This window comes from Amphibalanus amphitrite, unplaced genomic scaffold (assembly GCF_019059575.1).
Source record: "Amphibalanus amphitrite isolate SeventyFive unplaced genomic scaffold, NRLGWU_Aamphi_draft 000429F_arrow, whole genome shotgun sequence".
NCBI classification, from domain to species: Eukaryota; Metazoa; Arthropoda; class Thecostraca; order Balanomorpha; family Balanidae; genus Amphibalanus; species Amphibalanus amphitrite.
The window spans coordinates 472,610-495,919 of NW_024881923.1; the positions used below are offsets into that span (position 1 = coordinate 472,610).

At 44.5% G+C, this 23,310-nt stretch overlaps 1 protein-coding gene across 2 annotated transcripts in view; it reads right to left on the reverse strand.

Annotated features, from left to right (window-relative positions):
• The window catches only part of LOC122391284, a 79,137-nt gene extending 56,440 nt beyond the window's left edge, over positions 1–22,697 (reverse strand). For both annotated transcript variants that reach the window (XM_043385075.1, XM_043385074.1), the window contains exon 1: positions 22,537–22,697. The gene's annotated coding sequence lies outside the window, so the exon portion shown is untranslated. The remainder of the gene's footprint in view (positions 1–22,536) is intronic.
• Positions 22,698–23,310: the final 613 nt, after the last annotated feature.

Sequence of the window (23,310 nt, forward strand, 5' to 3'; positions counted from 1 at the left end):
GCTATAGGCGATAACAAGGATGAGCTCTGGGGAGGCAACCGGCGTGGAAAAATAGCACGATTGTAGTTTTGGAAGAATATCTGTGGCGGTAAGAGGAATTAGACAAAACCTACGTCCTAGGAGCAAACATGTGGTATTCCTCCATACTTTGCGCTACATTTCCTTTCTCCAAATGCCAGCGCTTAGCAAATAATAGCGCAATTCTAACTTGGTAATATATGTGTACAGTAGCAACTGCGGGTCCCTGTACCTACCTGATTGCTGCGTGCTCTTAAGTTAATTTGTTTTGTAGTTACCAATTTCAGTTAAACGATTTGATTCAACTCCTGATTTCAGGGATTTATAAAATAAATTGAATCATTTCATGACTTGACCCAACCACATTTTTGGTTTGATTGATTCAAGGCATGACTCAAAGGTACTGAGTTTGTTTAATAATTTGCGGAATGAATTGTCTTATGATTCAAATATCAAGCATCTTTACCTTAAGTTTATTAATCACATGTAAATCACTTCGACTCATGACTGATTCAGGCCTCAGCGGGAAAGCGAATTTATTCAACATATGACTCAAGTTTCATTGAGTCGATTCAACCTTTGACTTAAACTGCTTATGCATATGTGAATCGAATCGACTCATGACTCATTCTGATCTCAAAGTTTTTGATTCGATTCAACTCATGACTCGAAGAAAATCGACTGATTCTTGAGTCGATTCATGATGCAACTCTGAGTCATATACAACCCTGGACAGCACATCTGTATTGCAGACGCACACCTCCGGCTCACAAACAACTTGAAACAAATGACATATATTTATGTATTGAGCCGGCGCGTCTCTATCCGAAATGGGTTTCCCTTTCACCTTCATCCAATGCCTGTCCAATTCATATGGCTGAGGCGGGAAACCTACTAGGTGAGTTGACTAGTTGAGTGGACTTTCAGGTCAAAAAAGGTCAAATTTTGAAGTTAAAATTTTTCAACAAAAAAGGTGTCTGTTGGATGCAGGTTGAGCTCAGGAACACGATGGTGCTATTAATATTGGTGTACGATGTCACATACGTACTGAAAATTGATTTGAAAAATTAATAATTGTGAATTTTTTGCAATAATGCGTATAACTTCGCCATTTTTGAAGATATTTAGCTAAAACTTGCTAGAGATGTTCATAAGCATGCGTTCTGTCACATATATTCCGTTTTTTTTTTTCGAAAAGTCAAAAACTGAAAAAATATAAAAATATAAATTTTAAATATTATTTTATAAAATTTTCGAAACTTTCAAAATTTTGAAAATCCGATATTGCAGTTTGATAGCGCAGTCAATTCTGAGTGCTATCATGCAAAGAAATTGGATCTAACTCAAAAACTGAGCTATTGGAAGCGATTGCCGTGGTTCAATGTTTTGCGTCGAAATCGGCCGAACATGACGTCACTCTGACGTCATTCCCGGCCGACCTATGGTAGCTACGAAGTTCAAATTTTGACAAAAGGTGTCAAATTGATGCAGCCGAAGGTACTGAAAGTTTGGCGTCGATATGTCGAGTGGTTTGGAAGTTATTGCAGAAAAACGGGAGGGGGGGCTATAAATAGCCCCACAGTGGGGCGCGGGTTAAGATGGCGTCACAGTGACGTCATAAAATATTGTCGTTTTCCGATACGGACCGTTTCTGATGTCGCTGAGCATGAAACTCAACTGTAAATGAACTAAAAACAGCACCTGCTGTAATCCTGAAACACCTAAATACACTTCCATCTAGTTCCTGACCAATAATCGGCCCTTTATATACGGTCCCATATATTCAGAAACGAATTATTCGACACCAGTAATATGTATATGATCGGTAGCTTTCGGGGGCTGCTGCCTCCTTCATCAGCCTGCTTTTTAAATGCATTAGAACACAAGACAATACGTTTCAAACATGTCTACCAAAAAGTAAACTGCCACGAGGAAAAGTTGTAACGGTACGTCTCAAGCATAGATGCACAAAACAGTTTGATACATGATAACAACTAATAACACATAATTAAGTCGCCATCGTCCGTAACATCCGTAATAAAACATTCGACATTAATCGTGATCCGTGGTCGTAACAATCGAGTTTGCACAATCGGGGTCATGACACATTAATCGATGGTAATCGTTAAAGGATCGTAATCGTTACATACTCGCAGGCGCACAAGCTTGCATAAATTCGCTCTGATAGCCACACGCCTATACAACAAAACAATTTTCAACAATCCAAAAGCAAGTGTACCTATTTTTGACAGCTCACTCAGCCTCATCGAAAAGCGCCTTACACACGTAGTGCCCGGTACATATCAGGCACCTCTCACCCGGGTAAGATGTTAATGCTATTGTGTCTTTCTACCCTGGAAATGTAAAAACCCTCCTTCACCTTTCGTTTACCCCAGTTCGTTTCATAATCCAAAATTTTAACTTCGTCCCATTTGATAGAGTGCCCTGTCTCTAGCACATGTTTAGATATCCCTGAGTGATACCGGTTTCCGTTTGCTATAGCTCGTTTGTGTTCCGATTCCCTCGTCCTTAGCGTTCTCCCGGTTTCTCCTACATAAATTTTTCCGCACTGACACTTATACTGATAGACCAGCCCAGCCTTCTCCTTCACCCCCAACCTGTCCTTAGGTTTGACGAGTCTAGCACTAAGGTTGGCTGCAGGTCTCGTGCTGACCTTCGCGTAGGGTCGAAGGACGCGCGTTACCTGTTCAGTCACTAGAGGTCTGCACCGGCCGGCTGCAGCCGCGGCTGGCTGCAGCCCCACGGCTGTGGGCCGGGGCGGCTGCAAATATCTCCAAGAACACGGCTGCGGCTGTGGCCACGGCTGTTAGATTTCAAGCTCAATCTTAAGTACTCAATTATAAAATTTTAAATCCTTAATCTTACATTCTGATAAGCAGTCTAGCCTGTAAAAATCATGCAAAGGATGCCCAGCAACATTGAAAGTGGTGAAGCCTTTGAAAACCTGTAATGGTTTTACCATTTGCTGTAGGGGAGTTTGCACTCTGGTACAGAATACTAATTATAGGTACCAATTGTTCCTTCATCATCAAGAGCTTGACAGTTTCAGAAAATGCAACATGTTGCATTGTCACATCCCTCTCAAATCAATCTCACCTGGTCATTAGGAGAGCACCTTACAGCTATTGAAGACGAGCGTTCAATAATTCTTTCAGGTAATAGAAAAAGAAATCACGCCTAGGTAAAGGCAGGTAAAGGCTTCATAAAATCAGGGTTACTTTTAAAGGGGGGAAGAGGGGAATTTCCCCCCTTCGAAAATTCCGCTCCCCCTTTCAAATCGTGTCTGAACGGCTAGGGAGGGAAGGGGGAATTTCCCCCTTTCAAATTTATTTTGGAGCCCATTTTCAATCAATTCGCTATTCAGATTCTATAGCCATCGTTAATCAGATTCTCGTCATCAATCAACGTTGCTGGCGTTAAGATAATTATTAATTTTCAATTTTCGGTTCCATCCAACCATTTTACGTTCAGTGCAGCAGGAACTCCAGATTTGACCCGATACCGATCGGATAGTCGGTGGGACCGTCTCTTGTCTTGTCTCTTCCGTCTTTTCGCAATCACTGACATATCGGTACAGGCGTCGGCGTAGAAACCGGCGGGGGACGGGATTACCTCTCCGAACCAAGGGTGGATACAGGGGGAGGGGGGCAATGGGCCATGGCCCCTCCTTTGACGCAAAAAGAAGGTGACCCCCTTTTGGACCCCCCTTTTATATTCTGTGTTTTTTCTCAGAAACGACCCATTTATTCACGATTATTTTCACTTTTTCATCGACGCCAAGGCCAGACATCTAAAATTTTTGTCCCAATATGACAATGGCCGTGTTTAACCATCCTCCAAACCGGAATCATTGAAGGAAAAACAACGTTATTTTTGTCCCATAGGCATTAAAGCTTTGAGTAATAAATGACTTTTCTCTTTATGCAGCATTCACGTTCATCTGCTTTGCATGCAGAGCAGGGCGCAAAAAAAAATGTACCTCATCACAGCCGGCTTTCCCAATGGAACTTTCACTGCTCACTAATACTAATAGTAATAATTCAAGTTTTGTGCTTCATTAGTTTTTGTTCGGATATCACTGCCCACCTTGTAGTTGTAGAGGTTACAGTTTTGTAGCGCCGTCGTTTCTCTACATACACGACCACACAAAGAACTTTGGAATTGCTCGTTAACTGTAGCTTTTGTGAGCGTTTAAGAATTTCATGTTTTTTTGCTCATTTTTGCTCGAACAGTTTGACATCAATTACTCCTGACCTAAGGTGACCTAAGACTTGAAATTTTGTGCGAAGGTTTCAAATTGATGCCCGGTAAGGTACTAAAAATTTGGCGGCGCTGCGCGCCGCCGTTTTTCGCTTTTCAAGAAAACCCACATGGGGGCCAAAATGACCTCCAATCAGGGCGCGGATTAACCTCTCTCTTTAGAAAGGCGTTACTTAATGTTTGGCCGGGGTATACCTACTAGTTATTGATACCACTGATAGGTTGATACTACTGATTGGCATTTGCAAGGGCGCAGTCAAGTTGGGACCTCCCCCGCCCCTTACAGCCAAGGTAGGTGCGTATATTTTTTAGCAAAACTATTTTTTGGTAACCTTCCAAAATAAAGTGGCTGAAACCCGAGGAAAGAATAGGATTTGGGGGTAGGTAAGGTTCTGCGGGCTCCATCCTAACGAAAAACCTAATGGTATTGCCGCCCACCCCCCTTTCAGATGCCCCTGGATCCGCCTTTGCCCCGAACTTTATTCCCCCTCTCAACTTTTCCTGTAAAAGTAACCCTGCATAAAATATTATCTAAAATAACTCTTAGATGTATTTCTGGATTTTCGGCAAGTCCAATTACATTATATAAAACTGGCGCTTTATGTTCTAACTGGTGTGTGAGTGACCGCTGACAGAAAATGCTGATCAACAGAGCCAATGGAATTAGATTATAAGTGAGCATGAACCCTACTTACGGTTAATTCACATGATGGTGAAACCCCTGAACACGTAATTCACATGACGGTGAAAACCCTGAACACAATATTTCTTACGCGAGCTGTTGACTTAACTAATAAAATGACGTCTCCTTCTGAAAATGAAAAAAAATTGATACTTAATATTTGTTTGAGGGCAAGTTGTTAACTGTATAACATTATTATTTATTAATTATAATTTTTATGGCTGTTTATAGTGACACAAAACAATTTATTGCCACTTCTTTGCTATTGACGTCATTAAAAACTCGAGTAAAATTTTTGATTGAAAGAGGCAATTGTGGCTCGCACGGCCTTGGGGATTTGAGCGAAGATCATTATTGGAAAAATCAAAATAGATGAATGTTTTTCTTTCTTGGATGATCACTAGTGTTTTGATGCATTGCATATCAAATTAGTTTGGGACTTACTCAGGAGGCTGCTTCAAGCCTGGCATATCACACCCCAGAAAATATGCAAGGTAAGAAAGAAGCAAGAGTTTTGACTAGACAATCACTGTTGTTTTAAAGTCATTTTTTTCCCAGGAAATTAGTTATGTATAGTCACTTTTCGGATTATTCTCTGGGATAATAATATATAACTCACAAGTCCATATATTTCGGATGATGTTGCTCACCCTTGGTCACTGGACAAAATAAAAACAATTACATATATGAAAAACCACACACCAAAATTATTCCCTAGACGGGTTACATTTTTCAAAAATATATCACTTGCCAAAAAACTGACACGGTCTTTTAGCTTGCATGTTCCTCTACATAACAAGTAGTGCAACCAATCTTCTATATGGATACCTACTACCTATACTTGTGTCTACAGAGATACATCGGACACAATAGATCAATTTGCACAACCGGGTGTATGTTTAGTTCCTATGGATGACATCTTATGCTCCGCCGCCGCCCCCAGCGCCGCCGGGGTCGGACCAGCCGTCCAGGACCGGTCAGCCAGCGCCGCCGGGGTCGGACCAGCCGTCCGGGACCGGTCAGCCAGCGCCGCCGGGGTCGGACCAGCCGTCCGGTCCGATCAGCCGTCCGCGACCAGCGAACCGCCCTCGTTATGTCACCATGCCTTATGTGAAAGGATTAAGCGAGCCCATCTCCCGCTTTCTACGAGCTCACAACGTAATGGTAGGGCATTCGTCAAAAACTCTAAAAAAGTCACTAGTTAACGTGAAAGATAGGATTCCCAAGGCCAAGCAAAAGGGTACGATATATGAAATGCAATGTGAATGTGGCGAAATTTACATTGGAGAAACAGGGCGCCCAAAAGATGTCAGGCTCAACGAGCATGCTAAAGACATCGAGCAGGGGCGGGTACAAAAGTCGGCACCCGCTCGGCACACTAGGCAGTGCGGTAGAAACATGCACCCCATGGAAGGCAAAACTTTGGCATGTGAGAGTAACTGGAAAAAGAGAATCGTGCGCGAAGCAATAGAAATAAAAGAAAAAGATCCATACATGAACAGAGATGTAGGAAAATTTGGCCTTAGTCCAATATGGGATTTCACCCTTAGAAATAGGTCGACATGAGCATAAGATGTCATCCATAGGAACTAAACATACACCCGGTTGTGCAAATTGATCTATTGTGTCCGATGTATCTCTGTAGACACAAGTATAGGTAGTAGGTATCCATATAGAAGATTGGTTGCACTACTTGTTATGTAGAGGAACATGCAAGCTAAAAGACCGTGTCAGTTTTTTTGGCAAGTGATATATTTTTGAAAAATGTAACCCGTCTAGGGAATAATTTTGGTGTGTGGTTTTTCATATATGTAATTGTTTTTCATTTTGTCCAGTGACCAAGGGTGAGCAACATCATCCGAAATATATGGACTTGTGAGTTAGATATTATTATCCCAGAGAATAATCCGAAAAGTGACTATACATAGACAATCACTGTTTGACAGTCCATCAACTTCAGTTTCATTTTCCATACATAACATTGATAATGAAAAGGATCCGGGTCTGTTGTTCTGTCCCACAACCATGCTTCAGGATTTGGCATTAGATGTCTACATTGCTAGTGCTTCTATTCTGGTTCGTTGTTTATGTTTTCTGTTGATGTAGTTACCTACCTACCCATCTTTCTTAACCCCTTGCAAGGGCTTGTGTAGGCATGCGTTGCGCATCAGGCTTCAGGCCTAAAGCCAGATACACAACCACTTAAAGGAAGGGTGCCACCTTCCGAAATTTTGGTTCTATGAATCTATTTTACTTATTTGAATTTTTAGACGTGGTTAGCGCGTCCACAATATACAAAAAACCGAAACATTGCATTTAATACATTGGCCAAAAAAAAAAGATCGTTGTTTATATCACCACTACAACTCAAGGTCGTTTGATGTGGCAGCTAGGACGGCTGGCATGTCCTGTTGTCATGGCAACATATCATTCTGCCATTTGCATTGATGGCGCAACTGAGACAAAAAGATGAACAAATAAAAAGGAAGAAGATAACATGATTTGAACTAAGTTGTAGTAAGTAAGTTGAACTAAGTAAGATACGTCAAAAGAACATCAAATAAGTCGAGTAAAGGTTTTTCCTTTACAATGCTTAAGAGATCTATGGAACCCTTCACCCTTCATGCAACTTACTAGAAAAACTTCCCAATTAAAATTTTAAAACTTAAGTGTATACCATAAAGAAAAAAATATACCCTTTCAAAATGATAAAACATGCTTCAAAAGTATAACTTTTATACATACCTTTGCTGATTTCATGTTTTATAAAATACCCTTAACACGACGAGGAAATAGTGCTGAAGATTTTTGCCTGCCCGAATGCTGGCAGCAAAACTCGCAAATGATAACTTCACGTGCGGATTCAATGCTGACCGTCTCGAGCATAGGTAAGTGAAGCCGGTTTTTAGGTTCATGTGAGGCTAATCTTGTAAAAAACTGCGTTGTGTCCAAAAGGTGGCACCCTTCCTTTAACCTATGATGCTTCATGAGCTTGAGAATCTATAGCCCATTGCAATGTGCTTTTGGCTATATGTTTCAACTAGAAGCAACTTATTTAAATATTCATTTGAGTAGTTATATACTATTTGGTTGCATTTCATTGAAAGTATCCACAGCCGGCTGACGGCTGGCTGCCCACAGTTTGCCACGGCTGTGGGCGGCTGTGGCTGTGGAGCCACGGCTGCGGGGCGGCTAGGCTGTGGAAAATTGCAGCCGTGCAGAACTCTATCAGTCACCCCCTGGATGTAAGGGATACTTACATAAGCCCGGTTGTCATCTTCCGCTCCCCTAGCTGTCCGTCCGGAACCCTCCCCCTCCCCCATCCTAAGCCGTTCTTTATTCTTTACCCGCCTCTGAATACGTCGCACCAATCGCTTGGGGTAGTTGTTCTTCTCTAGTGCCCGTTCTATTTTCCCTGTCTCGCGTTCCTCGTCTTCAGGTGTTGTTGTGAGCCGTGATGCCCGTGTGAAAAGTGTCTGTGGGACTGATGTTTTGTGTTGTGTGCTGTGGTGTGACTCAAAGTGAAGGTACTTGTCTGTGTGTGTCGCTTTTCTGAACACTTCGGTCTTCATGGTCCCCTCTCCCAGCCTATGTACCCTTACATCCAAAAACGGTAGCGACCCCTCCCTCTCCTCTTCGGTCGTGAACTCAATCCTCTCATGCTGAGCGTTGAGGTGGTCGAGTAGTTCACCTACCCTGTCTTTCTTTACGATCACGAACGTGTCATCCACGTAGCGTCTCCATAGTTTCACTGGGTGTGGGAACGACTGAAGCGCACTAGACTCGAACGATTCCATAAACAGGTTGGCCACCACTACGCTCACTGGACTCCCCATGGCCGTGCCCCACTTTTGTTTGAAGAACTTTCCGTTAACCCTAAAGTAAGTAGTACCCAGACAGAGTCGTAATAGTTTAATGATGTCCGCGACCTCGAGTGCTGGCCTCGATGTCCTCGTGTCGAGCATAGGCAGTGTGACGTACGCGCTGTCGAAACACCTAGCAGGCATCCTATCTCCTCTTGTGGGCAGGTCCGAACATCATGTTAAGGACACGGAGGGTTTCAAAGAGAGTTTACGTGGGGTAACGCTTGTTACGCTCAGTGACGATTAGACCATGGTGTCTTTTGACATAAAAGCGTTATTCACGTCGGTACCGACAGAGGCAGCATGTGTCGTAGCACGCCAGAGACTCGAAGAAGAGTTTTTGGACGAGGAGAGCAGGGTAAGGGCGGAAACAGCACTAGAGGTCGAGGACATCATTAAACTATTACGACTCTGTCTGGGTACCTACTACTTACTTTAGGGTTAACGGAAAGTTCTTCAAACAAAAGTGGGGCACGGCCATGGGGAGTCCAGTGAGCGTAGTGGTGGCCAACCTGTTTATGGAATCGTTCGAGTCTAGTGCGCTTCAGTCGTTCCCACACCCAGTGAAACTATGGAGACGCTACGTGGATGACACGTTCGTGATCGTAAAGAAAGACAGGGTAGGTGAACTACTCGACCACCTCAACGCTCAGCATGAGAGGATTGAGTTCACGACCGAAGAGGAGAGGGAGGGGTCGCTACCGTTTTTGGATGTAAGGGTACATAGGCTGGGAGAGGGGACCATGAAGACCGAAGTGTTCAGAAAAGCGACACACACAGACAAGTACCTTCACTTTGAGTCACACCACAGCACACAACACAAAACATCAGTCCCACAGACACTTTTCACACGGGCATCACGGCTCACAACAACACCTGAAGACGAGGAACGCGAGACAGGGAAAATAGAACGGGCACTAGAGAAGAACAACTACCCCAAGCGATTGGTGCGACGTATTCAGAGGCGGGTAAAGAATAAAGAACGGCTTAGGATGGGGGAGGGGGAGGGTTCCGGACGGACAGCTAGGGGAGCGGAAGATGACAACCGGGCTTATGTAAGTATCCCTTACATCCAGGGGGTGACTGAACAGGTAACGCGCGTCCTTCGACCCTACGCGAAGGTCAGCACGAGACCTGCAGCCAACCTTAGTGCTAGACTCGTCAAACCTAAGGACAGGATGGGAGTGAAGGAGAAGGCTGGGCTGGTCTATCAGTATAAGTGTCAGTGCGGAAAAATTTATGTAGGAGAAACCGGGAGAAAGCTAAGGACGAGGGAATCGGAACACAAACGAGCTATAGCAAACGGAAACCGGTATCACTCAGGGATATCTAAACATGTGCTAGAGACAGGGCACTCTATCAAATGGGACGAAGTTAAACTTTTGGATTATGAAACGAACTGGGGTAAACGAAAGGTGAAGGAGGGTTTTTACATTTCCAGGGTAGAAAGACACAATAGCATTAACCCGCGCCCCACGGGGGGGGGGGCTATTTATATCCCCCCCTCCCGTTTTTCTGCGATAACTTCCAAACCGCTTGACGTATCGACGCTAAACTTTCAGTACCTTCGGCTGCATCAATTTGACACCTTGTGTCAAAATTTGAACTTCGTAGCTACCATAGGTCGGCCGGAAATGACGTCAGAGTGACGTCATGTTCGGCCGATTTCGACGTAAAACATTGAACCACGGCAATCGCTCCCAAGAGCTCAGTTTTTAAGCTAGATCCAATTTCTTTGCATGAGAGGACTCAGAATAGACTGCGCTATCAAACTGCTATCTCGGATTTTCGAAATTTTGAAAATTTCGAAAATTTGATATAATAAAATCCAAAATTTATATTTTTACATTTTTTTCAAACAGTTTTTGACTTTTCGAAAAAAAACCGGAATATATGTGATAGAACGCATTATTATGACTAACTCTAGCAAGTTTAAGCTAAATATCTTCAAAAATGGCCAAGTTTTAGGCATTATTGCAAATAATTCACAATTATTAATTTTTGAAATCAATTTTTCAGGACGTATTTGACATCGTACGCCAATATAAATAGCACCATCGTGTTCCTGAGCTCAAACTGCATCCAATAAACACCTTTTTTGTTGAAAAATTTTAACTTCAAAATTTGACCTTTTTTGACCTGAAAGTGACCTGACCTAAGCTAAATTCGACTCAAAATGACCTCGAATGACACAGACGACATCACATTCGAAATCTCTGGCCTAAATGGACCATAAAACATGTGTCACGTGACCGACGCATGATATCCCGCGCCGGGCCGGGGGGGGGGTGTTTAAACACCCCCCCCCTGCGGTTTTTCGCAGATATCTCAAAAACGGCGGCGCGGAGCGCCGCCGTTTTTGGCACACCTGTTCGTACATCTTTTCCGCACATGTTGTGAAAATTTCAGACCCAGGTCGCCTTAGGTCAGGTCACCAGGTCACGCCAAGTGACCTCACCTCAGAAAAAATAAGAATGCTCGTCATAGCTACACCGATTGATCGATTGCCTTGAAGCTTTCAGCGATTGATTAGAGCAACAGTATCTACAAAATGTATATCTCGGAATTTTGATATCGGTGACCTAAGGTCAGGTCAATTTTGCGGCCTCTCCATTATAAGTCAACGGGAGAAAATTGAAAAGCGTCTGTTTTGCACGAACGCCATTCTAGACACTCTCAAACATCGAGATGTAGGTAAAATTGACACACTGAACCAGAAAATGGCAACTGTGACCCCTCGTTATGTCCCCGAGGTCATCTCAGGTCACGAACAGAATCTAACAGTTTTTCGCTAATAACTTCTGATAGAGGCGTCCTAGAGCGCTGAAAACGCCTTAGATGTGTTCGGCTCGACGTTGCGGATCGACTGATATGCAACATGACCTTTTCCGGTCAGGTCATGACCTTGACCTGAGGTCAAATTTTCAAGTTGACCTTTCAAGGTCAACTTATAGTTCATTTGACGCGTCTCGGCGAGAGGAACACGATGCTGGCAAAAGTAATGTCATGGCTCTTTTGAGTCAAAAGTTATCGCCGAAAAACCGATTTTCGTAAAAACGGCTATTTTTGGAGTTTTTGTCCTCTGGAGGCTAAACCGTTGACCTGAGGTCAAATCTGAGAACATTACTCAGAAAGGCCTGTAAAAGGGCTATCGAATGCGCTTTTCCGCGGCGCTGTAGCTCTATCGGTTCCCGAGATAGCCGTTGGCAGTTTCCAAAATGTTGAAATAGTCAACATTTTACCTTTGGTGACCTCTGGTGACCTGACCTTTGACCTGACCCAAAAAATGACCGAAGTGTTTTCGTCCTTATTTTGGACGTTCTTTCGATTGCCGCTTACCGCGTGTCGCTACGTGGCCCAGGAGCCGAGTTAGAAGGGGGGGTGTTCAGATACCCCCCCCCCGGCCCGGCGCGGAATCTCAGAGCACCGGCCCGGCGCGGGATATAATATTTTCGTGACCTGTGATGACCTGACCTTGACCTGAAAATCAAAGTACAAGTTTGGTACCCTCGGGGTATCTAGAGCATCTGTTCACGAGTGTGTGATCCAAAAATGAGCCTGATCTGACTTGTAAGACGGCGGCCAGAGCCCAAAACGTGAACAAGCAAAATGCTAATAATTTTTACTTTGACCTGACCTGTGACGTCATCGGTGACCTCGAGGTCAAAATGAAATTAGGTTTCGCTCGACAGTTTTTCCGGGGCTATCAGACACCGTTTGAATTTTGACGATCGGCCCAGTAGTTTCGGAGTTAGGAGGGGGGGCTATGAATAGCCCCCCCCCCCCCCAGTAGGGCGTGTTATACGCAGATCCCAGTGGGGCGCGGGTTAACATCTTACCCGGGTGAGAGGTGCCTGATATGTACCGGGCACTACGTGTGTAAGGCGCTTTTCGATGAGGCTGAGTGAGCTGTCAAAAATAGGTACACTTGCTTTTGGATTGTTGAAAATTGTTTTGTTGTATAGGCGTGTGGCTATCAGAGCGAATTTATGCAAGCTTGTGCGCCTGCGAGTATGTAACGATTACGATCCTTTAACGATTACCATCGATTAATGTGTCATGACCCCGATTGTGCGAACTCGATTGTTACGACCACGGATCACGATTAATGTCGAATGTTTTATTACGGATGTTACGGACGATGGCGACTTAATTATGTGTTATTAGTTGTTATCATGTATCAAACTGTTTTGTGCATCTATGCTTGAGACGTACCGTTACAACTTTTCCTCGTGGCGGTTTACTTTTTGGTAGACATGTTTGAAACGTATTGTCTTGTGTTCTAATGCATTTAAAAAGCAGGCTGATGAAGGAGGCAGCAGCCCCCGAAAGCTACCGATCATATACATATTACTGGTGTCGAATAATTCGTTTCTGAATATTTACCATGTCCCAGTACAACAATTCCATATTTAAAATAATTATTAAGGGTCCCATATATCTGATATATCGTGAGGAAACTGAGAGTCGCAAATCTATAATTTTACTTATGACGTCACTGTGACGTCATTTCAAATGAGATCGACACCAAATTTGGACACAACCTTGGCTAGGTATTCAGGAAGATATGTGCCAAGTTTCGCGTCTCTATCTCGTCGCGTTGCGACGATATCGTCGCAGAAGTAAAGGGGGGCAACTATATGTCCCCCCCCCCAGCGGCCGGTGGGTGACGCGGAGGCCCAGTGGCCGCCGGGTCCTTTAACCCGCGCCCTGCTGGGGGGGGTGTTTGAACACCCCCCCCAGCCGTTTTTGGTACACCTTATCATACATCAATTTTACACATGTTGTGAAAATTTCAGACCAAGGTCATTCAAGGTCAGGTCACCAGGTCACTTGAAGTGACCTCACCTCATAAAAACTTTCAATGTCTGTCATAGCTACACCGAGTGACCGATCGCTTTGAAACTTTCAGCGATTGCTGAGAGCAATAGCATGTACAAAATGTTTATCTCATAATTTTGATATCGATGACCTAAGGTCAGGTCAATTTTGCGACCTCCCCATTATAAGTCAATGGGAGAAAATTGAAATGCGCCTCTTTTGAATGAAAGACATTATAAACACTCCCAAACACCGAATTACAAGTGGTTTAGACACACTGAACTTGAAAATGGTGTCCGTGACCCTCGTTTATGCCCTGAGGTCATCTTAGGTCACGAATGGTATCTAACAGTTTTTCGCAAATAACTTTTGATAGAGGCATGCTAGAGCGATGAAAACGCCTTAGATGTGTTCAGCTCGACGATACGGATCGACTGATATGCAACATGACCCTTTCCGGTCAGGTCATGACCTTGACCTGAGGTCAAATTTTCAAGTTGACCTTTCAAGGTCAAGTCATAGTTCATTCGATGCGTCTTGACGAGAGGAACACAATGCCGGTAAAAGTAAGCTCGTACAAGGCTTGGGTCAAAAGTTATTGCAGAAAAACTGTTTTCGAAAAAATCGGCTATTTTTGCAGTTTTTGCCCCCTGCAGGCAAAACCGTTGACGTTAGGTCAAATCTGAGAGAATTACTCAGAAAGGGCGTTGATAGGGCTATCGAATGCGCTTTTCCGCGGCGCTGTAGCTCTATTGGTTCCCGGGTTATGCGTTGGCATCTTGGAAATTTTCGACATTCGACCTGGAAATCGGCGAAATTTTGCCTTCAATGACCTCTGGTGACCTGACCTTTGACCTGACCGAAAAATTGACCGAAGTGATTTCGTCATTATTTTTGACGCTCTTTCGAATGCCGCCTTCCGCGTATCGCTACGTGGCCCAGGAGCCGAGTTACAAGAGGGGGTGTTCAAACACCCCCCCCCCCCCAGCAGGGCGTGGAAATCCAGGACCCCCAGCAGGGCGCGGGTTAACACGCGCAGTGGAAGGGTTGCGAGTACTACGCCCAGTGGAAGGGGGGGGGGCGGATGTCGCCCCCCCCTAAGATCTCAGCTCCCACTAGAGCTAGAAAGACAAAATTTGGAGAGTAGGTGGGGGCCATGGGCAACTCTGTTGTGTGTAAATTTCATGACCCTAGGTCAATATCTTCAAGGTCAATTGAGGTCAAATGTGGTCAAATCTGCCATATTAGCGACTTTTTTGCGTTTACACGCCGATAACTCAAAAAGTTACCGGCCGATTTTCTTTTTTCTTTCACTATACGAAAGAACAAACATTTGTGAGTATGTATGGTGAATTTCTAGATAATCCAACAAAAAATATGGCAGTTAGAAGCCTGCTAAGGGTAAGATGTCGCCGGCTGAAGCGGGATCGGCCGACGCGGGAAACGCGGCAATCACAATTTTGTGTTTACACACTCATAACTCAAATTATTACCGGCCGATTTTCAAAATTATTTGACCATATGATTGCCTGTACATTTCTCAGTCTTCTCACCGAATTTGACGCGAATCTAATATAATCAGCGGTAAGGAGCGCGATGTAAAGACGGAACCGTCCCGCCCCGGCACAGTCTACAATTCAGGCGGCGCGTAACGGCTAGCGCCGGCCGCCGCGCCGCCGCGCCGCCGCGGCGGCAGGATGTTTGACTTTACACCGCTATTACTAGAAAAGTTGTGAACCGATTTTCTTATTTTTTGCACGAGAAGATCCGCAAATCAATTCTGGACAGGTAGCCGAAATTTCACATTAACCCTATTAGTGGCAGGCTCCTGGCTACCCCATATTAGTGGCAGGGGGGGGGCTGTTTACGACCCCCCCTTGATATCTCGAGATCTAACCGGCCGATTTTCAAAATTCAAACGGCATTCGATTTAGCTCAACGAGATCTACATTTAAAAAAAAAATAAAATTAAAAAATGTCAATAGGGGGGTAGAGGGGGGTAAAAACGGGCAAATTGCAGATACATTTTAGACTGTTTATCACGGCCAGGTTTCTGAACCAATCTTAACGCAACTTTTGCCGATCGATAGAGAATGAACCAGGAATTCACATGGATCCTAAAAATATGCATTTTCAAAAATCATAGGCGGATACAGATCATTGAGATTGGGGGTACACAAAAAGTATAGTAAATAAGGTTTTTGTTGGTACTGTTTCTAAAAAGGGTGGCAATGGTCTTGTTATGTTACAATTTTCTTATGAGAGAACGACTAAAATTGTATTGGTCATGCATAGGCGGTGTCAGGGCACCTATGTTGGGAGGTAAAAAATCACCCCCCCCCCCCTTTTCGGACGCCTGGATCCGCCTATTATAGCAAAAACGTGTCAAAAGAGGATGCACAATAACTTTGTATATGTTATCACATGATACCTTTCATTCACTGTTCGTAAAACTGGTGCAGCATCGTGATCTTCGCCCAAATGACTCGCTTCACGAATAGGACCCCCAATTCCCAGTGCTCTGGAGCCGCCCCTGGTAAAGTTATGAACTTAAAATTTTCAGGGAATGTGCCCAATTTAGTTTTAGGAAAAGTCAGAAAATTTCAGCATCGTAGCTTCAGCGGTTTCGGAGATATTCCCGAAAAACCTGAGGGGTGGATAAAAACACCCCCCCCCCCTGCCACTAATAGGGTTAATATTATGTTTGCGGCGCGAGTTATTGGCGAAAAACAGGAGGGGTGGGCGAAATCCGCCCCCCCCTTCCACTACGCGTGTTAAACATGGATTACACGACACTTTCATTTGTGGTCCTCAGTGACCTGACCTCTGTTACCTGACCTGGTATCAGTGACCTCAAATAGCAAAATATGTGTTTCACGCGCAATTCTTGCGCCCATTCGGGGTGCGGGTTAACAAAAAGATCAGCTTTTTCATTTTGTTTTGCATTTTAGGGGATTATTTCAAAAGTCACTTTTTTAACCCTCGCCCCGTTGGGGGGGGCAATTTGCCCCCCCCCCTGTGGTTTTTCCTGAATAGCAAGAAAACGGCGGCGCGCAGCGCCGCCAAATTTTCAGTACCTTCCCGGGCATCAATTTGACACCTTCACACCAAATTTCAAGTCTTAGGTCACGTTAGGTCAGGAGTTATTGAGGTCAAACTGAGGTCGTGTTCGAGCAAAAATGAGCAAAAAACATGCAATCTTGAAACGCTCACCAAATCTACAGTTACAAAGCAATTTCAAACTTCTTTTTATGGTCTAGTCGACAAAAATCGGCGCTACAAAACTGTTATCTCGGATTTTCAAAAATTTTGGTTTTACCCCCAAAAATCCAAGAAATTGATTTTTAGAAAAACAAAAAAAAAATCCAAAAAATTCCCAATTTCGAAAAACGGAATATATATGATAGTACCTGTGCTTTTCTATATACATGCCAAATTTCAGACCGATATCTTGTTTTTTGGCCAAATTATAGCGAAAAAAAAAACTTCAAAAATGATGACGTCATATTTTTTAACTAAATTTTTAGCGATTCTAGACCACGTAGGGCAAAACAAAGACCACCATTGAACTCCCTCTGACGAGCTGCATCAAATCGATACCCATTTTATGCAAAAATATCATCTTTGAAATTTGACCTTATTTGACCTTATTTGACCTGACCTTGACCTGACCTTGACCTTGACCTGACCTTGACCTGACCTTGACCTGACCTTGACCTGACCTTGACCAAAACGTGACCAAAGCTGGCCCAAAAGTCTGCCTGACCCACATAATCGCATTTGTCATGTAAAATGGACCATAAAACATGTATCACACGACACTTTTATATTGTGACCCCCCCCCCCTGGTGACCTGACCTCTGTCACCTGACCTGGTATCAGTGACCTCAAAGAGCAAAATATGTGTTTGAAGAACATTTCCCCATCGATGATTTTCAATGAAATGCATTTTACTCGATTTTACAACGCATTTCTTGAAATGCCTCTAAACGGTGAAAATTCGACCTTTGACCTGACCTGTGACATCATCGGTCTGACCTAGGTCAACAAAATTGGGTCATAAGGTAGTTCCCTGATAGGGCTATCCAACACCGGTTGCCGCTTGTCGCTAGGTTGCGTGGTTCTCGAGATCTTTTGGGGGGAAAATTGCCCCCCCCCCCAACGGGGTGCGTTGCTCGGCAGAGCCCAACGGGGCGCGGGTTAAAGGGACCCTCCCACCTTCAAAAAAGTTAATGAATTGGCATGAAAGTGATGTCGCTCGGTTCAGAAAGAGCAAAAACGAATATCTACCAAATTTCATCGAAAAATATTTACCGGTTTTCAAGATATTAGACTTTTACTTTTGTTTACTTTTTGGGATCTCGGCTGTTCCTAGCGACTTTATTTGAAAGTGCGGCATTTGTTGCGCGCAAAGCAGCATATACCACCGCGTGCTACAAAACGTTTTAGTCAAACATTTAACGGACGTTCGAAAGCCTGATGACGTCATCAGATTCCCGTAATGGTTAAGAGATAGGGACCACGCTGGTCCCACCCTGCAAGTAAAGTGAAGAAATTTCTTGAACACCATAAAGCTGCGGGGGTTGCGACCAGGATAAATGGTGGTTTCTGAGCCTGGCCGCAAACTTGGCCATCTCAACTCAAAACTAATGTTAAGGTGGGAGGGTCCCTTTAATTTGGGGTTCAAAATCAAAGCAAATATATAACAAACAAGATAGCAGTTTTGTAGCGCTGCTCGTTTTTTATCTTTTTGTTTTTCAACATTTTTCTTTATCTTTAAAAATTTGGGCTTGACAGATCCTCCCATCAAACCTCTTTTGGGTCGGAAATGCCTGAACATGACGTCACTCTGACGTCATTTGCGGCCAACCTATCATAGACTGTGGACGAAAAGCTAACGAGGTGTAAAACCTATTTAAAAGAGGGTTCTCAAATTTTCGCGGCAATCGGAGCATTAGTTTGAGAGATATTGCAAAACGACTGGAACGGGGGCGGGGGCAAAAAATACCCCCCACCAGGACGCGGGCTAAAAAGTTTCCACTGGGTACCCTAAGGTAAAGGTAATCTCAAGATTGTGGATACGCCGCTGGATGTTCTCTACGATATTAGACTAAGATCAGTGTAAACACGGGCGACAAAATATGAAAAGGAAATAGGATTGATTGACTTTCACATTGGGTTTGACAGCTTGGATAATATTTGAAGTGTCTCATATTTACTCCTACAGGGTTGGCAAAATCTCGTCACTGCAGAGGCAACTGGCAGCCACTGCGGAACATTTGCCCCCTTGCAGTAGCGCGGAACACCTTCAATTAACCCGCGCCCCACTGGGGTCTGCGTATAACACGCCCTACTGGGGGGGGCTATTCATAGCCCCCCTCCTAACTCCGAAACTACTGGGCCGATCGTCAAAATTCAAACGGCGTCTGATAGCCCCGGAAAAACTGTCGAGTGAAACCTAATTTCATTGACCTCGAGGTCACCGATGACGTCACAGGTCAGGTCAAAATAAGAGATATTAGCATTTTGGCTTGTTCACGTTTTGGGCTCTGGCCGCCGTCTTACAAGTCAGATAAGGCTCATTTTTGGTTCACACACTCGTGAACAGATGCTCTAGATACCCTGAGGGTACCAAACTTGTACTTTGATTTTCAGGTCAAGGTCAGGTCATCACAGGCCACGAAAATATTATATCATGCGTCGGTCACGTGACACATGTTTTATGGTCCATTTAGGCCAGAGATTTCGAATGTGATGTCGTCTGTGTCATTCGAGGTCATTTTGAATCATATTTAGCTTAGGTCAGGTCACTTTCAGGTCAAAAAAGGTCAAATTTTTAAGTTAAAATTTTCAACAAAAAAGGTGTCTATTGGATGCAGTTTTAGCTCAGGAACACGATGGTGCTATTTATATTGGCGTACGATGTCAAATACGTGCTGAAAAATTGATTTGAAAAATTAATAATTGTGATTTTTTGCAATAATGCGTAAAACTTGGCCATTTTTGAAGATATTTAGCTTAAATTTGCTAGAGTTAGTCATAATAATGAGTTCTATCCCATATATTCCGTTTTTTTTCGAAAATACAAAAACTTTTCGAAAAAATGTAAAAATATAAATTTTGAATTTTATTATATTAAATTTTCGAAATTTTCAAAATTTCGAAAATTCGAGATTGCAGTTTGATAGCGCCGTCTATTCTGAGTCCTCTCATGCAAATAAATGGGATCTAGCTTAAAAACTGAGCTCTTGGGAGCGATTGCCGTGGTTCAATGTTTTGTGTCGAAATCGGCCGAACATGACGTCACTCTGACGTCATTTCCGGCCGACCTATTGTAGGTACGAAGCTCAAAGTTTGACACAAGGTGTCAAATTGATGCAGCCGAAGGTACTGAAAGTTTGGCGTCGATACGTCAAGCGGTTTGGAAGTTATTGCAGAAAAACGGGAGGGGGGCTATGAATAGCCCCCCCCCCCAGTGGGGCGCGGGTTAAAGGGGCATTTCTGACTTTTAGCTCCATTCTTTCCATGCAAAGCCCATAGGGCTTATGTTAAAATGCCGAAATCAAGGGGACACGGTTCCCCGGTGCACCCCCCGTTCCGCCTCTTATGCCCTCTTCCCCGTTAACCCTCGCCCTGGCAGGGGGGTCGATGCGACCCCCCCTAAGGTTTTTCGAAGATAGCGTAAAAACGGCGGCGTGCAGCGCCGCCAAATTTGGCACAGCCTATGGGGCAACCTTTTTACATATGGCCTGAAAATTTCAGGTCCGGGTGACCTTGGGTCAGGTCACCATGTCAGAAAAACCGGTACAAGGTCATGGTCAAATTTCAATTTTCTTTTTGCACCTGTCCAACTCACAGTTTTGCACTGATTTCCTTCAAACTTTCAGGATGTGCTAAGTTCACCGAGTTGTATAACATATAGTTCGGGTTTTTTGAGGTCACTGACCTGAGGTCAGTTAGAGGTCATTACGTCGTAATGTTAAGCCTATGGGAAAATACTAAATTCGGAAAATACTGGAGATATCCGCTTCGTTCTATCACTTTTGTGCTTTGAAACCACAGTACTTAACCCGCGCACCGACGGGGGGGCCGGATATCCGCCCCCCCCCCTGAGGTTTTTCGCGGATAGCGGGAAAACCGCGGCGCGTAGCGCCGCGAAATTTGGTATGACTATTCTCTCATCAATTTTACACATGGTGTGCAAGTTTGAACCTCCTAACTTTTAAGGTCAGGTCACCAGGTCACTTTGAATGATCCAACCTCAAGTCACTTTTTTGCAACTTTGTCACCGTGCCAGAGCTACAGTAGATGTCGGAGGCCTTTGAAAGTCGCAGGATGTTATTAGGTCATTAGTAGCTACAATTTGTATATCTCGGAATTTTGATGTCGGTGACCTAAGGTCAGGTCAATTTCGCGACCTCCCCATTATAAGTCAATGGGGGAAAAATCAACTCCCTGTTTTTACCACTAAAACGGGTCGGAATGGCCCCATATACCATACATGACTTCACATACGATCAACCTTCACTACCTTGAGGTCTGTTTTGCTGTTGGGCAGCTGTAAGGTCATGTGACGTCATCAAAGTTCACCAAAGGTTTTTTGACAATAACTCCTTACAGGAACAAGATACAGCCGCGCGGATGGTCTCATTGTGTTCAGCTTGTCAAGACGCATCGAATGATGTACATGATGACCTCGAGGTCACGTGACCTGAGGTCAACCTTTGACCTTGACCTTTCGAGGTCAACATATATATCATTCGATGCGGATTGACGAGAGGATCACGATGATGCCCTTAGTTTGTTCCTATCTCGACTACTTCGAAAGTTATTCGAGATAAACCCTCTCCATATCTAGCGCCGCCATTTTGACTTTTTCGCCCCTGTGACGTCATCTTTGACCTGACCTGAAAATGACCTTAGTAAAAATTGTAGACCTTGTCCGTGCGTATCCGATGCCGTTTACTGCTTGTCGCTATCTTGCTTCGTTCTCGAGACCTCAGGGGGGGGGGCGGTCATCCGCCCCCCCCGTCGGTACTAAGTTGGCGCAGACCCCCATCGGTGCGCGGGTTAACAGCAGGTCACTTGGTTCTTCTTTGTTTGGTGTACTTATCCATGGGTCAGGTCAAATGAGGTCAACTGAGGTCAAATGACATTTTTGCCAATAACTTGGCACATAATGACGCTAGAGCTTAAAAAATGGTATCATTGTGTTCCTGGTGATCAGCCGAATCGAATGATATGCGATATGATGCAATTTGGTTAACTTTAACTTAATTTATTAATTTAAGTTTACTTAAAATTTAAGAAAAACTTTAAGTACACTTCAGCAAGCTAAAAAGTATATCATTCGACGCGCCTTGACGTGTTGAGTTCACTGGTGCTTTTGTTTTTGCTCTATCTTAATTAGATCAAAAGTTATAAGCGAAAAACTTTTGACCTGTTTTTAGCGAATTTTTTACATTTATACCCCCCAAAACCCCCCTTAATATTGACCTAGAGCAACCAAATTTGCACAGGGGCGAGAACTCCAGGGGGCCCACCTACCTACCAAATTTGGTGTTTCTAGGTGCCATAGGAGCCAATCGCGAGGGGGGGGTCGCATCGACCCCCCCCCCCCCTGCCAGGCCGTGTTATGAAAAATGCCCTGCCAGGGCGAGGGTTAATGCATGTAAGCACCCACATCCAAACACTCAGACGGGTACCTAGCACACAGAGAAGACACACAAAGAATCACAGAATCACATACACACCGTTACACAAACACATGTTGTCTGACTATAGACACAGACGCACAAAACACACTCAGACAACAGACACAGGGACACACAGATCCCCCCCCCCTCACACACGCAGGTCGGCCCGGCTCACCTGATATTCGCCGCCTCCGCCGTGGTCGGCTCCGGTGGACAGAGCTCAGTACCGTCCACACACTGTTGGACCACCCACTCTGTCCACTGACCCGGCCGGTGGACGCAGTGCAGCTCGTGCTCCTCCGTCGCCCTTGTCCCGGTCTGGACCGCTGCAACTGCGCAGTACGGAATTACCCCGGGGCGGGGCGCCGCTGAGTCATAGTACCGGTTAGCGCCGACCTCGGGCCGCTGGGCGACTGCAGCGCCCCTACCGGTCACCGGCGTCGTACTTTAACTAATGGGAATTTATTTATTTATTTATGCTTTATTTATTTATATAACTTTTGATGCTTTATTTCTCGTGTATCTTTTGTTCCTTAATAAACGTTTTGTGTGTGTGTGTGTTTGTGGGAGCCGGGGCGTTCATGGAACACTGTTGCTGTAAGTGCACATTTGCCTCGTAAAGGCTAATCAGCAACAACAACAAAATAAAATGGGAGCTCTCTACATTCGTCAAGTACTTGGATGTCCGGGTTCCAATGGGTCTTGTCCCGTAGCGAGGAGACTCTAGCGTGCCCAGTGAGTCGGCGGCGCGGCGTTCCAGACTGATGACGTCAGCGGAAAGCCACCATGGATTCGTGATAACACGGGCCGGATGGCGGTGCAGCAGCCCCCCCCCTCCCCCTCCCCGGCCGTCTGGAACTCCCCCATCCCTCCGGACACCCCGTGCAGCTCGGCAGTATAAACCATAGTGAGCAGCAGACATGTGCAGGAATGGAAGAGGCGGATCTAT